General features: G+C 40.8%; 1 long non-coding RNA gene across 1 annotated transcript; it reads right to left on the reverse strand.

Annotated features, from left to right (window-relative positions):
- Positions 1 to 1,134: 1,134 nt before the first annotated feature.
- On the reverse strand, positions 1,135 to 6,724 carry LOC118452950. The gene is made up of 3 exons (XR_004842825.1): positions 6,643 to 6,724; positions 2,904 to 3,038; positions 1,135 to 1,925 (listed from the first exon to the last, which is right to left on the reverse strand). It is a non-coding gene; the product is annotated as an uncharacterized LOC118452950 (long non-coding RNA).
- Between the last annotated feature and the right edge of the window lie 9,810 nt (positions 6,725 to 16,534).

A 16,534-nucleotide genomic window follows, 5' to 3' on the forward strand; every position in this document is an offset into this window, starting at 1 on the left:
TTCTAGGATGGAAATAGTATTTAGGGTTTTGCAGAAAGTGTTCCTTAAGCTTTTTGTTCACAGATGTATCTTTGTTCTTATGTACACAGGTTTGCCAAGAATTTCCTAAGCGACTAATGATTATGCATGCTTCAATTTTGGGGTATTCGGCTTGTAACTTCTCAAAGAGCTTAACCTTTTATGAATGCTGATTCTCTGGCAGTGAGATATTTTAAAGGTCACCCCAAATTGACATTATTAGCATGCTTTCAACCTCCTCATTTACTTTTAATTTAGTCCCCCCCAAGCTGACTGTTTATGAGACTGTAGTGTTAGTTCCTATAAAAGTTGAAAAATATCATGTTCGATTGGAACTGGATTTGTAAGTTTGGGGACAATTTACTACCTGTTTCTGAGGAATATTTTTATGTTTTCAGGATTGGGGCTGTGGGGCTTGCTTATCCTCTGCTGCCTGTGGGAGCTTGCAGAACCTGGGACAAGCCTGGCTCTTCCCAGAATAGTATGCAAGGAACATGTAAAAAGATAGCTACATATATGTGCTTAATTTCACATTTCCCAGTGTATATTACACCTGAGATGTTTCTCCACACATCAGGTTTGGTAACAGTCTCCGGGGGACAATGTTCCCAGCCTCACCATAGCCCTGATTCACACGTGGTTGTCATTCCAGTGAGATATGTCCACGCTTAGGCAAGACAGACTACTCTTTTTTTTTTTTTTTTTTTTTTTTTTTTTTTTTTTTTTTTTTTTTTTTCTTCTCCCCTGTTACATTTGGTGGGATATTTAACTTTCATTATCAGAACTAGTCCTGAGCTGTTTATGATTTAATATCCGGCCCACGAGGAGGTTTAGGCTCGGGCCAGATGATGAACACTATATAAAAGCTGATGTTGCTGCATTTTATAAAGAATCAGCTCAGGTGGAAAAGGGAAGGTGTGAAAAGGGAGGTGTTCACAATGAAATGGACTGCAAACAAGCTGCTGCAGAACCATATGCACAACCTGTTCTAAGCAGTGAAATATTAAAGATGAAGCAGATAAAACAGTCCTTGGTATTGAAAATAAGATTACTGCTTTCATGCATGTGTATTAGCACTGCAGCCCTTTCCACAGATGGACACTATTAGAGGGAGTAATCAAATATCAACATGTGTTTCATACAGAAAAAGACCCTAAGCTAACTGGCTAGCAGGAGAATTTTTGTATTTATTTATTTTTATACTAGAAAGGTGACCAAGACTTTAAGCTTTTTTTTAGGCTGATACTGTGTGGCTGATCTGGTGGTGACTACTGGGAACTTGAGGTGATCCTCACCTCAAGTTCCAGTCTAACAAATACATGGTTTTTAAGAAAAAGTATAGTGCATGAACCTGATTTCACACAAGGTCTTGTCACCATTTCTGGTAGGTTTCAACATGTGCCAGGATAATTTAGATGTCAAAAATTGACTTGCTTTTACTGTAATTAAATGGATATACATCAGGATTACCTAAACTCAATTTACTAGAATCGCAGAGTGCAGAACAGATGCAAAGCTGCAAATCTTGAGTGGCGCTCATCCTCTCCCAGCATGATAAATATTGCAGCTGCTTACTGAATTACTTAGCATGTGACATTTCTGAAACTGATTCTGGACATAGCAGGGGAAAAAGGACACCATACACAGATTTGCAATCATCGCATCAATCTTCCAGTGAGTAATTGCAATCCCATCCAGTTCTATTCAGACTGCTCTGTACAGTCTCCTCCCCTGCCTTCCTGGCAGAAAAACAGACAAAATTGTCACTTCCCCAAGTTGCTTCCTCATGCGGCAGCTGAATCCCATCTCCGTCCAGCTCTCCTGTGCTGGGCTTCACTTCCCCAGCGCCTTTGTGTTTTGTGAATGCTGTGTGACTCGCCATTCTTGACATGGTCTCTTCAGTAAATCTGAAAAAAGTCGCTGCTGTTATCACAGGAATTGAAAAGTACTTTCCCATAATTGCATATATTTTTTGACCACCAGTTTATCAAAGTTTGCTGCTCGAATTTCGGTTGAACTCTTTTCTTCCATAGCCCTGCTGTTCTACTGCAGTTAATCTGTTTGTCTATAATAACGTTAGGTTTGTTTTAGCTTTTATTGAGGCAGTTGATAAGATCCTGTGGATTACTGAACTCAGTTAAATCTGTATGCTCTACAATTGTATAGTACACAGTACTTCTTGATCTTGCAAATTCACTAAATGTCAGCACAGTGGTACCAATAAAATCGTACACCCAGCTTTTCTAACAGGGCAAGAATGAGTTGTTGTGTCCAAAAATGACTGTCTGAAACAGATTTTCCATGAACTGTTTTGTCAGTGTGTGCGTGCATGTGCACACATATAATCCCAGCATTCCTGGGACCTCATGGAGTAAGTTCCCATAAGCACACATGATATAATTTCTTCCAGGACCAGATTCATGTGGTAATGTCATTGTTGCACAACTGCTTTTCTCAGCTTTAAAATAAAGACATTTAGAACTAAATAATAAAAAGTTTTCCTCCTTACCTCCCTCACTAATTTTTTCCAATGTGAAATTTAAAAGACAAAAATTTAAAAAAAAAAAAAAAGTTATCTTCTGTACCAGAATGACACGCATTACTCTAGATTAAAAAGAGTTTCATTATCTTCCCCACCCCCAAAACAGAAGTTGTTTCAACATCCTGGCTCGTTACTGCTTTCATACCAGCAATATGCTTTTTGGCAGGTACCGTACATGACACTAACAGCCCAGCCTGCCAACAACTTAATAGCTCTGCTATGTGATTATAGTTTTCAGGCCATACCCACTTTATTGACACAGTTTCCTTTTACTATTGCTTAATATCCCTTCCCTCCCCCTTCTGCCACCCCCTCCTCTCCCCACCACGGTATCCAGCCGCACCTTTCGCTCCCATGCCAGTAGAGGGCACTTGGACTCAGTTTCTTGGACGTTTCAGTCGCTAAAACTATTCAAGCAGTTGCACTTGCAGTTTTGGGTTTGGGTTTTTTTTTTTCGTGTCGTCCCATTCATAGAAACCTGGAGACAAAAAAAAACCCAAAAAACAACAAACAAACCAAAACCCCCTAAACCTACAGGATCAAAATTTGCAGAATGCTCAGGGAGGGGAGAGTGGTGCCTGTGGGTGCAGATGTGCTGGGGATGGGGGTGTCACTGCAGGGGAAGACACTGGGGGACACCATTTTGGTAAACTCCAAGTCATCTGTTCTCTTTAGAAGGATGTTTCTGATCATGGAGGGAGGCTAATGAAAGGGTCCTCCAAAATGTTTTCAGAGCAATTTCTTCAGAGCGGTGCCCTGGGTAAATAACACTTCTGCAGCCTCAGCGAAATGGTGGCTTATCCTAACCATAGCTGAGTGCTGAGCGCCGGACAACAGCGCACACCTCCAAACCTCCCTGATTCTTCCTCTGCTTGCTCTTTGATAATTTTTGTTTTTTCCAGGATTTTCAGCTCGAACTGGATGTTGTGTCCAGTAATCTCTATTCAGGTTTCCCATTAATCCTACCCTCCTTCACAAAGAATAAAGTAATGCCACTGTATGGTTTAATTCTTAATATTTGGCTCAGGAAAGCTCCTGCTTCAGGGTATCACTGGAGATGGGGTTTCATTTGGTATCTGTTCCAGGATCCCACTGATTAAAAGGTGATGTGGGGTGTGTGTCTGTGGGAGTGGGGCAGACAGAAGTGAAGGAGTATCATGGCGGGGGGGGTGGGGTGGTAAAGGGGAAATGAGAGAGCTCTGGCTTCTTCATCTGCTGCCTCACAAAACCCAATGTACTTAGGACAGAAAAATATAATAACATGCCTAAAAATGTGTCTATGCACAGTGTGACATGAATGTTAAGCAAGCGCCACAGAACTGCTTTTAACTTAAAAAGAGAGAGTATAAACGCAAGTGCCTTATGTATATGAAAAGACATATTCCCCACTATTTTCTCTTTGTCTTTCAAATGCAGAAGAAACAAAAAGGTCAAGAGAGATTTGGTCAACACCATAACGCGGAAGTTGCTTTTTGTGCTATTGTGGATGTGTTATTGTCCTTCTCTTACTGCCGTGTTCATATTAAGAATGAAATAAAACAATGTTAATGACAGGAGAGGGACAAAGCCTTGCTGGGACAGATGGCTGGCTGAGAGGAAACAGGCTTACCTGTGTGCTTTACCACACTGCTTTGAAGAAAAACTATGCTGTTTACTCTCACTGTATCCTTCTCAGAAAGCAACTTCCAATTTTCTGCTTGAGACCTATGAAATCTCTTACTGTAAACCTTTCTCTCCTAACGCTGCCAGCCAACTGGGAAAGCTGTTACCTAATAGAATTAACTGAAGCCTGTCTGGTACAAAATATAAACAGGGTTGGTGGCTGACAACTGCACACTGTTAAGCAAAGACAACTGATTTGTGATTTACATCTGTTGTGAGCATATATACAGTTGTACAGTCAGCCTTGTGCTTTCAGTTCACGTATAAGTCAGATAACTGTATAACTGCTTAGTGAGATACATAATTGCCTAGTTACGTACCTAATTAATTAAATACCGTATGCAGCCATAACTGCATGAATAAAATAGGAGTGCCGTCATACCTGTCACAATAGGCTGAGCTTGGACAAACAGCTGAGTTATTAATGAGAAAGCCTTGCATGTACTGGGACAACTGGAGTCCTTAACTTGTCTGTAACCTCAGCAGAATAGTCAGTCACTTCTAAAAGGAAGTATTCTTATCCTGCAGTCTGTACCAGTCCAAAGTATTCAAGGTCCCTGCCCTAGGCTGAAGCTGAGAAATAATTTGCCAGCATTTCCGGTGTTATTTCTAGTGCGAATTCAACTGGGTTTAAAAAGCACACTCAGCAGGACCCATATAGCGTGTGCATTATCAGATACGTCCTTTCAGCATAAAGGAAAATTTTTAATTTCCTACTTTCATTATAAATCGGAGAGGGCATTGTCTTTGTAAAGTATCTCAGTCTTTTTGTACAATAGGTCACACAATGGGGTTCTAGTTTGCAGCTGTGGCTCTTAGGAACTATGGTATTTCCTGAGACTGAAAATGGTGAAACTCTTCTAAAACTGACTAATACATATTTCAGTTTAGTAACGGAAAAAGTGTATTCTGAACTCTCTCTTTAAAGATAAAGGATGGTTCCTACTCAACGTGGCATCTGAAGTTCCTGGCATTCGGTGTCAGCATTCTGGTTCAGGAAGATATGAGTCATGGATCCAGGTCAAATTTTTGTGTGAATGAGGTGAATGTTCAGGTTCTTTGGTCGGTTCTGACAGCCACATAATTGCACTGAGATTTCTTTGGTAATAAGAATAAGTGTGTTAGTGTGTTGGCTGAAGCAATTAGCAGGTTACCCTTTAATCACAACTCACAGGTTAAAAGAGAAGTTATTGGGAAGGGGCAGGTACTTAGATAACAGGAAAAAAAACACAACCCTAAATTTAATTTGAGGTCCTTGTGCTTACAACTGCTGTGCTTTCATCCCAGGAAAGTTTGGTATATATTTCTGATTCTCCATGCATTTGAATCCTGTGATGGACAAAGACCTAGTTACCAGAGCCAGAAAGATTTATCTTTTTTTTTTTTTTAACATAGTCTGGAAGAAGGAGAAAAATAGTTTGCCAGTTGGCCTAGTAAAGAGGTTTATATTTCCCTGTAGCTTTGCCCTGGTGTAAGGAAGGGCGGGATAACCTGCTCAGGTGTTCCTGTCGCATTTCTGTAAGTCCTCTTGGGAGGGAAGAGGTGGCACAGGTGGAGCTTTGAGCCATCAGGGTGCTTGGGGAGCACAGAGCAGTGCCCAGGATGGACGCAGGCTTCCACTTCTCCTGCAGGATGAAGGTGCCCAGGTGCAGAGGCTGCCCACGCACACCTTCGCCCAGCTGAGGCTGAAGAGCCACTGTCCCTGCCCGGTCTGGGGTCCAAGTTCTTTATGGGAGTGGTCCTAAGCCCACCACAGGCAAAAGGAGCCAGGCTGGCAGAAAGCTTCTCACTTCTGTGTTGAAGTTCATTGATTTCAGGCCAAATGAGCCAGAGGCAGCCATAAAAAGCAGCTTGCCAGCAAATTCTGAGATGGCAGCAATGAGCAGCTGAGTGGGGACGGGGACCAGCCTGTGGTTTAAGATTCAGTGATAAAACTACTTCCAGCTTTCCCTCCACAGGGAAGTATTGATTTATTATATAATAATATATTATACCAGGGTGAGTCTGGGCAACCAGCATAAATCTAGTTTATATCTTCCCTCTCAGTGTTCGTGTACCTGAGTAGTGTAAGCAGATACAGTAAAAACTGTGGTTAATAAGACGATAAGAAGCATAGTGAAGAAGGCCGTATTTTCAGGTAGTGCTTTTCTGACCATAACCCCACTATAGTGAATGAAAGCTTGAAATAAAAAGCACCAAAAAATGCACATTATACACTGATACACAGAATTTGGTCAATGTTTGTTTGCAGGGCTCTCAGAACTTGCTAGGAGTGAAAAACAAAACAAAAAAACCCCCATGTGCTAGTTCACATCTGCCACTGCCTGACAAACTACACGGTGTTTCCTTGCTTCTAATAAAGATCACACAGCAGCTAATACTCTATCAAAGCTTAAAGACCAAATAAATGCAGCGCTTACCTCCAAGGGCCTATGCCCTGGTTTTATTGGCATGCATAATGGCAGCAGTGTCGTGAGAGGCTTGTGAAATGCAACTTCCCACGTGCAGCAATGCTTTCTGAACCTCTTGGTGCAGATTTTCTTGCGAGATATCTGTGTTCTTAGAAAGAGCATGTCTGTGCTCTGAGAAATCACTTGTTTTAGGCTTGTCGATAAAACTCTGGAGAGAGAGAGAGAGAGAGAGTACTGAAAGAAGAATGATCTACCAAGTGCAGCTAAGGATATACTTTGCAAGGTACAGAGTGGTTTATTGGAACCAGGCAATCAATATTTTGCAGGATGATTTATTCTGTGAAGCAGGAACAGTGGTTCCTTCTTCAAAGCCTACCAAGTTGCAATGGAATTGAGCCAGAAACCCTAATTCTGGAACCTGATACCTCCAGGAAGAGTTGGGGATCTATACCCAGCCTGTGTGTAGTGACTGATAACCTATCCGAAAGCTCCTGCCTGTTTGTGCCAGAAGCCGTTGGTGCTATCTATGTCAGAGATAGTTATAGAAAGAGAAACTGCTGATTTTGTTTCCATGCAGAAGATGTTTGAATATTAGTGTGCTTAAAAAGAAAAAAAGACTCGTAGTATCTGGAGTAGGGCAAGCGACATTTATAATGTCAGTGAGAGTCAAGTTTGGGTTTGGAATGTGCAGCCTAGGCTGAATAAAATAAGTGACCTGAACCTGAATTGCAAGAGGCTCAAAATTTTCTTCTTCTTCACTCAAAATATTGCTCAGTGTGGCCCACTTTACCATGAGACACTTAAATGCCTTATACTTAGGCACTGAGTAATCTGTTTAGATAAAAAGTAATATTTTGTGTAATGAGATAAAATAAGCCACTTACAGATTTGATCACAGTCATCATGAACAATCTAATTTAACCCTTTTTTTGTTTTAAATAACCTGATTCTAGTCTATTTGTTCACAATGATTCATCAAATAGCTTGTGTAAACAAACCGTGTCCTGTGATTTTTCCGTAGACAGTCCAGGAGGAGGTTCGTGATCGGTTTTTTGTCACATGATCAGCCACAAGTCACATTCTGTTATTTCTGTTTCCTGTTTGATGACAGAAATAAGAGATGGCAGGTCTCGCGAATTATCAGATCTATTATGCGAAAAAAAAAATCCCAGCTTTTGAGAATTGTCCCAAGAACACTTTTCCTTCTGACTGTTCAACCCAATATGTGTTTTGCATCAGTACTCATCATGGAGCTGCTTTTCCTCAGTATTCTGGAGAACAAGGATGCACAGACCTTTGGTTTGAAAGCTACATCAAAACTTTGCAGCTGGGCAGTTGTTCATGTGATGTATCGACACGGGCCTGTTTCTTCATCTGCCTGTAGAAAGGCAGTTTGAGGATTCCATATAAAGCCTGTGCAGCTACGTGCACAAGCGGCTATGTATTGCCACACTGGCACTAATTGCACGCACTAATATAATTTAAATTAGACATGAAACTGTTTGTGCAAAGGCCACAGAAACATTGCAGACCTGTCACACCACACAGAGATAGTATCTTTCAGTTGCGATGGGTGTGCTGTTATGGCCCCAGCATTATCGTCTATTAGCAATTGAAAGAAAAAAGAAAGAAGTAGTACAAATGAATGAGGGTTGAGGAAGAGATTTAAAAGAATCCCACATTCGTTTCCTGTAGCCTACATAACACTTCTTTTAATAATCTCAGTCACATCGTTTAACATTGGTTTCAATGAAAATAAAAGACCACGAGATAAGATCACACAAGAAAGAAAGGTCGCTAAACTAATTCTGTGTCTGCTAATAAAAGACTTTTTATAAAGGTATGTTCAGTAAGAAGATACTTGAGAAAAAAGTGAATGTTCAAGCAGTGTCTGTCAGCAAACTCCCAGTCATTTGACAAAGTCATACTCGCTGACGACCGTAGCTCACTTTCAGTTACCTTTGGAAATTAAGGGGGCTGAAGGGAGGAGACATGTACATAAAGCAAAACCCATCATATAGATTAGATGTCAAGTTATAAGAATAATATACATAAAATTCCTGTTTTAAAACACTATAACTTACCAAACAGTAAAGAAGGCCAGGCAGCGCAGCATGTACTCCGTGTCACTTACTCAGCAGCAAGGGGTGATCCTGGAGATGGCAGAGTCTGGTTTAATCTGCAAATTGGATAACTCACCCATAGGAAATCAAGAGCTGATTATATGCAGGACTCTTGGAGTTAAAGTGCTTTAAGAAATCACATCAACGTAACCAGAATTCTGCTCAGGTCAAAACCAGGAAGGTTTGACAAGGTTACATTTAAACTCATTTTAGGAGAAAAACATGGTATTTGTTTTTGACTATTTATTTTATAGTTTAGACTACAGTGCTATCTATTTTAAAAAGGAAAAACACGGAGTTTTCTAGTCTAAAAACGCGGAACATTTTTAACATTTGGAATAAATTCAGTAATTCAGTATCTCTCAAGCCAAAGTCAAGTCAAACTTTCTGCAGAACTGTAATTTTATTTTCTGGTTTTAGGTATGTCTGGGAAGGGGAGAAGGGCTCAATGATTTCTGTTATAATTAGGTTAGAACAGAGTACTACCACTTAAAGCTACAGTGTATGCAATAAATATTTCTAATTTTTAGGTGAATTTGCTAGTACATGAGAACTACTGTTTGCACAAATTCATGCCTGTTAAATGGCCATGTTCATGACTGTTACAGCAGGTTGGGCTTTGCTGGACATGCACCAGGAGTAGCTCTGTCTCAATAAGACAGTAAGAATGACCACTGCCTGTTTCCAAATTCCCATTTGTTTTCAGATGAAAGTGAATTTCATAATTATGAAAATGATCATGGGTAATTTCCAGCTGCAGTTATTTTGGATGAAGAAAGGGGATTTCTGTTGTTACAGCTTTTAGTTTTGTGAAGCCTTTTTGGAACAGTCGCCTTCATTTTGGTCATTTAAACAGAGAAAGAGTTACCTGAAGTACATAAACATCACAAATCATCACAGCAAACTTTACTGATAATGCAAGGCTTTGAGGACTACGTTGGATTTATACAACATAAATATAATAAAACAATGCTAGCAAACTTTGATTTTGAGACATATGTGTAGACCCTGAGTGTAAACCAGTATATGCCTCAGTTTATCTTCATTCAATACAGTGATTTTAAACAGCAGTTTCCACTGGGTAGACTGTATGTGCAATTTTTTAAATTGTGAGTTTAAAATAGAAACTGAAAGAAGTCTGGGCAAATGGTCCACTTACTTCCCTGTCATTTCAGGATTCTTCTGTACCCTGGACCTGAGGTTATTTATATGAGAAAATCAACTACTAGAAGATAAAGTATTTAGTAATTTTGTTTCTTCTTTTGGATTAAGGAGTTTTATTCAGAGGTCAGTATGTGGGCACCACTTCAGAGGAGGAGAGGCTGTAGTGGACTTCACAGAGTGGTGGTCATTTCTACATTTCAGCATCAAAGTTCTTTCGGGATAAGATCTTTGTTTATAGAGACATTGGGTTGGTGGTGTGTTTGGGCTTTATTTTCTTTTTTCTTGACTTCATTTTTGTCAGCTGATTGTGCTTTCAGAGTAGAATGGGCTGTTGATACTGTGCTGGTCTCCTAGTGGAAAGACCTTTTTAAGGGAGATGGTTTTGCAGCGTGTCCTAAAGATGCTCAGACTCTGGATTTGCCTGATCTCTTCGTTGAAGACGGCTGTGTAGCCAGCTCCCCTCGACAGAGAAAGCTTTGTCTCTGCTCTCATGTGCCTCATCCTGAGCTTTGCGATACGCATTTTCCCAGCGGGGCACAGCTGTCACGGTGACTCATAGACTGAAAATCACCCTTTGATGTAGCTGTGGCTCTAACCATGTAGTATGTACTCCAGTTCCTCGTCCCGTCTAGTTTTAAGTGATTCAAACACCACTCCTGTTAGCAAAATATTCCATAGTCTAGGAGACTGTGTTGCTATTCAGTCTAATTTCATTTCAGCCCACACTATTTCATGCCAGTCTTTAATGTTTACACACGTCAAATATTTTAGGCTGTTATCATATCCTCCCTTAGTCACAATTTTACCAAATTACATGCATTCAACCTTTCTGTTGTTGTCTTTTTTCCTTTTCATCTTTTTTTTTTTTTTTAAATTAACTTACCCAGAAGCCTAGTTATTTTTCTATTCTCTGTGTTAGCAATAGAACCCTGTAAACAGATGGACATTGCGGGGGGGGAGGGGGGAGGGGGAATTTTTTTAAATCAAAGTGAGTTCATACAGAAATATTAAAATATACTCAGCAAAGTAATAAACTTTTTCTTAATTGAAAGTATTAAAGGGGTTTTTAGATAGAAGGCTCTCTGTAAATATTACAACAGTCGTGCAAAGGAAGTCTGGGGGGGTTTTGTTTTGGTGGTGGTTTTTTTTTTTTTTAAACAATCCCCTCCCTATCATTTCAGAGCTCCTTTCAGTTGTTAGATTTGTATGATTTTAAAATTATTTGGTGGCTTATGTTATTTTTTTCCAGGATCTTCAATGGTGATTTAATTTAGCACATTTATGATTTATGTGAAATTATTCATTATGCAGTTGACCTTATGTGAGACAATAAATTGCCCCTTTCAAACAATTGTCTGGCTTTCAGAGTGCAGTTAAGGCTGAAAGAGGAGCAAGCAGATAATACCGAAGAGACTGCTTGGAATTTTAAACTGATATTAGGATGGTCTTTGAGTAGGCAGGGAGGCTGGTGCAGGCTGCCCTGCATTTCCTCCGTGTCTGGAACATGAAGTGTTCAAGTGTAGCGGTGGTGCTTCTGGCAGAGGGAATTGTTTAACAGCTGAGCACGGCATAAAGTGGAAGGGCAGGGGAAGGGACTGAAATAGCTGGGAATAGGAAATTCCTGCAGAATAGAGAATAGAGATGTAAAACCCTAAAAGGCCTCAAAAGCGAGGAAGCGAGGAAGATGGAGCTGCAGTAGCTGGAGGGAGTGGCTTCTCTCACTTTTCAATTCGTACAGTTTGCTCAACTCTCCCTCGTGGGAGCGATACGATCACGAACGTAGGCACCGTGATGCAGAGTCCCACTCTGCAGAGTCCCATATCACGTGTCCAACAACACCACCACCAAAAAAGTGATGCATTCTTTCTCCCCACAAAGCCTTCCTTTTTGTTTTTTTCTCCCTGCTCTTTTTCAACCATCTAATTGTCAATTAAAAAATGCAGTATTTTTGCAAATGGTTGGGGAAATGCTATTTTCCAGTGGGATATGAGAAGAAAACTTTACAAGCTGGGGGAGGGGAGTAACAACAAAGCATTTATTCTTCCCTTTCCCCTCCCCCAGTAGAGGGAGGAAGCAGAGGAGTGGTAGTAGAAGTAGGAAGAAGAAAGGAATTAAAAAGTAAAGAAAACTTGAAAGTGGAGTAAGGAAAGGAATTTAAAGGGGAACCGTACACTTTTTAGCAGATCTTTGAAAATAGGGCTAAATTCTGAGAGGTAATGAAACCCCTGGATTTCGCAAGCCATTTGCTGTAATTTTAAGCATATGCATTGTCCTGCTGGTATCAGTTTAGTGACTCTGATTGATTCCAAGTGAAGGTGTGGCCTAAAGGTTTAGGATAAAGCACAGATGAGAGTATTTGTGTAACATCCTCACTGTTCACATATTAGGGGAGAGGTAAGTAACTTGGATAGTTTCACTCAGGAGGTTTCATAACCTTTAAGCTGGGTGTGTGCTGATTCAGTATGGTAAAAGCAGTATTCAAAATGAGTTAAGCTTTCTGTGTTGCATGCTATTTTCTGAGGATTAGTCCAACCACCTGTTACTAAAACATGAAACTCAGTCAGAAAAACAATTACATACCTTTCCAGATGCATACAGAAAGGCGCACCTTGGGTGAAATAACTGCAGAGCCAGGAAAATTTTTGTAGGGAACACATCGGCTTTTGTCTTTCACCATGAAACTTTTCCAGCAGCTCTCACTGTATGCCAGCTTTGCATTTCTGTGATTTTTGTATTCTGACTTCATGCACACACATGTGCGCACACACACATGCATGCACACACTCAGACAAAATCTACTGCTCGCTGAATCTTCTGTTTGATCACAGCTGCTCTGTTCAGACTGTAGATACAGCAAAGATAAGTAAAGTATATGTTACATGCTTGAAAGTGCATGTTTTTCCAGTTGTAGATGTACGCACAACATAGGCAAAGGATATATAATGTTGACCAGCATGCTGACTGGAGGTAGAATCTTTCCTGACCAATTCTCCTCTTTTAAATCTTGGTTTCAAATACAGAGATCTTGTTTTGTTTTGTTTTAATTACTCTTGAGTACAGCTGGCTTGAAAAGCAGGGTTTCCAGTTTGCAGGGATTTCTTTCCCTTTTTTTTTTTGTTTGCTTGCCCGTTTTGAACTTGCTCTGGGTACTGGAGCAATGAAGTTTCCTAAATCCGCTGCAATCTGGGTCCCCACCTTGTCACTGGCCCCAGTGACAAGGACGAGGCTGGGCTGGACCATGCCTTAGCCTCGGTGGCTGTTCACCAAACCCCAGGATGTTTTAAATAACATGTTTCAGGCTTAGCAAATTGTGATTAGCCAACAAAACCCCCATTTTGTCAGAAAGTTTCTGACTGGCTGTACTTTTGAGTAACTTGCTACATCTGACCCAAGAGAGTAAAAGCCTCAGCTTTCTAGGGGCGAGGAGTATATAAATAACTGATAATGCATGCCCAAAGTTCTCCCACTGGGATTAATAATAGTACATAAATATTTATAACAAAAGTGAGTTGTCCTTGAATTAGATCTGGAGACACCATTCAGTTTTGAATGCAATTGAGCCTGCTTATACCAGGTTTGTATTTGGGCCTGAACTTCTGTTCTGGGAACTATTAAAGCAGAGGCTGTTTGGCCCCATATGAATGCAGCTCAGTACCAACTCTTCCGAAAACTAAAACTGGAAAAGTTCCTCATTCCTTGTTCCTCATTACAGGGCAGAACACTTAGGTTTTGACAATGACCTGTACAAGCATAACTGCCTGTTTACCAGCAGTGTCTGAAAACAGCTTTAGAGCCTTTGCTCGTTCGCTTGGCAGCTGTGACAGTCGATAGGTGTGTGAGAAAGCGGCAGCCACGCTCCCTTCCTCCGCCGCTCGCTGGGCTGGCAGCGCTGCAGCAGCTATGCAGAAGACGACGGTTTGCAACACCAAGTTGCTACTGGCTGCGTGGCGTCAGTTTTGCTCTTTTCTATTTCCTTAACAGAGAGGGTTTGGGCTAAAAGAGGAAACAAAAATGTGCAGCCATTCCTATCTGAAAACCAGACCTTAGCTCCCGGTGGTTCTTTTCTTTTCCTTTCAAAACACGAGCAAGATTAAAAATAAAGAAGTGTCAGTGTGCTAATGATTCAGTTTCTAATCAGTTCACAAATGGCAGGAAATTAACTGGCTTTTCATGAACATCTGTTCCACTTCTGGCTTGAAAGGTTGGAGGCAAATGCTATCTGTCAAATTTAATAGCGAGCATCAGTAATAAATATACTTTTCATTTTTCACACGCATACCTCCCCCCATTAGCCATTCAAAACAGTACCTTGCAGCCAAATGCATTGTTTCCTTTTCCTCTTGTATTTTGAGGGGGCAAGGGGTGTAATATATGCTGTTAATTAAAAGGATGATGAACTGCCCCAGAATAAGGATGAGGAAAAAAGTTGTGATTACAGTACTGCAATGCTGTACACCTGCTGGATGTGTTAGGGGAGAGTATAACAACACTTATCCTGAGTTCTTCTCGGGTGGAATTATTGTTTTGTGAAAACATCATAACGGCTTGGGAAGCGAAGCCTCTTTTTACTAGTTTTATTTGTTTTTAAGTGACTTGAGGAACTAAAGGTCTTGTTGCTGTAGCAACAGTCTCTATGGGGATGTCACATCGAAGTAACTTTATTTAATTCACCTTTTCGTGCCTAGTGTTCCTATACAGCCAGGTTCTTCAGGCTAAAGTAATAGTACTCCACAGGACAGCTGTAACTTGTTTTGCACTGGGCTTATTTTTTTAAGGTTGATAGGAATTAATGAATATCTAACCACGCCGGTAGTTAGTTTGTCCCCCAGGAGAGGACTTTGCTACCACTGCCTTGCCTCACACTGGGACCGGAATGCTCTTTTTGTTGCTGTTGGTACCGCGTACTAGATGTTGTCTCTTCATTTAAAAAACTGACAAGCATCCAGGATTTCTTGTTCGCTACCACTAGCTGATAAGGCCTTCACAAGCCCAGAATTATACGTGGTGTGTAACAGCTGTGCTTTTCTTGGTCCCCTGCAGACACAGGACTTGAAATCCTTGATTGAAGAGACATGAAGATATCTACATTACACTCTCGTAACAGTGATTACCCCTAAAGTTGGTTTCAGTACCAATTCAAAGAAAAGTTGCTGTAGAGAACGGAGAAGCAAAGTAAAACCTCAAGCAATGCACGGAGTAGACGGTTGGGTTTTGAGCAATGCACAGCTGAAACAGAGAATGACAGCCCAGATAATGCAACAAATGGCCTAAAAAGCACCAAAAGCTTCCCAGATTCCCTCATGGGGTCCAAAGAGGAGGACATTAATCAGGACAGACAGAGGAATCTGTAACCAAACAGGTTTGGCCATTACACAAGAATACCATGCAAACATGAAACTAGAGGAAAAGATCTTTATCAGCATCTAGCATGCAAAAACATACAGAAGGGAAACTCAAACAGTATTATGTGCTGTGGTACTATGATACAACTGCAGATGGATGTGTTAGCTTGTTTTCCCTCATTACTGGCAGTAATTACTGGCACCACATTGAACACTCAGTAAAAGTACTTGCCTCGGTCTGCTTGCTTGGCATCAGAACTGCTTTACCCACTACTCTGCTTAACTTGACTTGAAGTAAGACTAGGGCTTTATGGGGCAAACAGGCCAAATTGAATCAAAGGACTCCAGAATTAATACATTTCTTTTAAGAAGAATTATAAGGTTTTAGAAAAATTGGTACATGCTCTCTTTAATCATACAGTGGAGTTAATGCTAATCTGCAGTGCCATAAGGAGAGCTCAGATAAGGGGAGAAGGCTGTTTTGGTAGTTCAAGGTGAAGCAGGTCCCTTAAATTACCTTTATGGCTGACATTTCTTTCTGTTCCTACCCCACTGAGAGGCACACTGTGCTGATATTATCCACGAGAGCGCTTTCTTGATTTGCCTATTGCCTTTTTGAACACTGCTTTACTTAGCCCTTGCTTCTCATTAGGATCACCCAGTGAGAGCGTGGCTGACAGCAGAGTTCATGTGCCAAAGGAGGAAAGTTTGAGTATTAATTCCATCCACCTAAATCCAGTGCAGGAGCCTAACCACTGTGTTTGTAGCAGTGGCTTGTCCAGTTGAGAAAGACTTCATAAGGAAATCCTGTGGTGGAAGGGAATGCCACTCTGGCAAAAGGCACTCCAAAACGATGGTCACTGCCGTAGTTCTTCTCCTCCAGATACCAAAAGGCGGATGGGACTAGAGAGCCACCAGGCTTGTCCCATCATTCTGGCCATATTATCATGCCTTATCACTGCTCATTGTCCTCAATACTGCCTGACAGAAGTTTAAAAAGAGTGTAAGTCACTTACTATCATTCATCTCTAAATTCCCAAAGCTTCCTACAAAGCTGGGGAAGAATTTCCTTGTCTGACATGTGGGAAACTGAAGCGGAGCAGATGTGCTGAGAGATAGAGACTTGCTCATGCTACCATGAACAGCAAGCTGTAACTAGGAGTCAGGTTTCCTCAATTCATTGAATAGTAAATGCCAGGTTCACATTGTTCCTTCCTTAACGGTTAAAAAAAATTAAAAGCTATGTACTGTATGGTTGATGACTTATATATC

Source organism: Egretta garzetta, unplaced genomic scaffold (assembly GCF_000687185.1).
Source record: "Egretta garzetta isolate BGI_Z169 unplaced genomic scaffold, ASM68718v1 scaffold188, whole genome shotgun sequence".
In the NCBI taxonomy this organism is placed as follows: domain Eukaryota; kingdom Metazoa; phylum Chordata; class Aves; order Pelecaniformes; family Ardeidae; genus Egretta; species Egretta garzetta.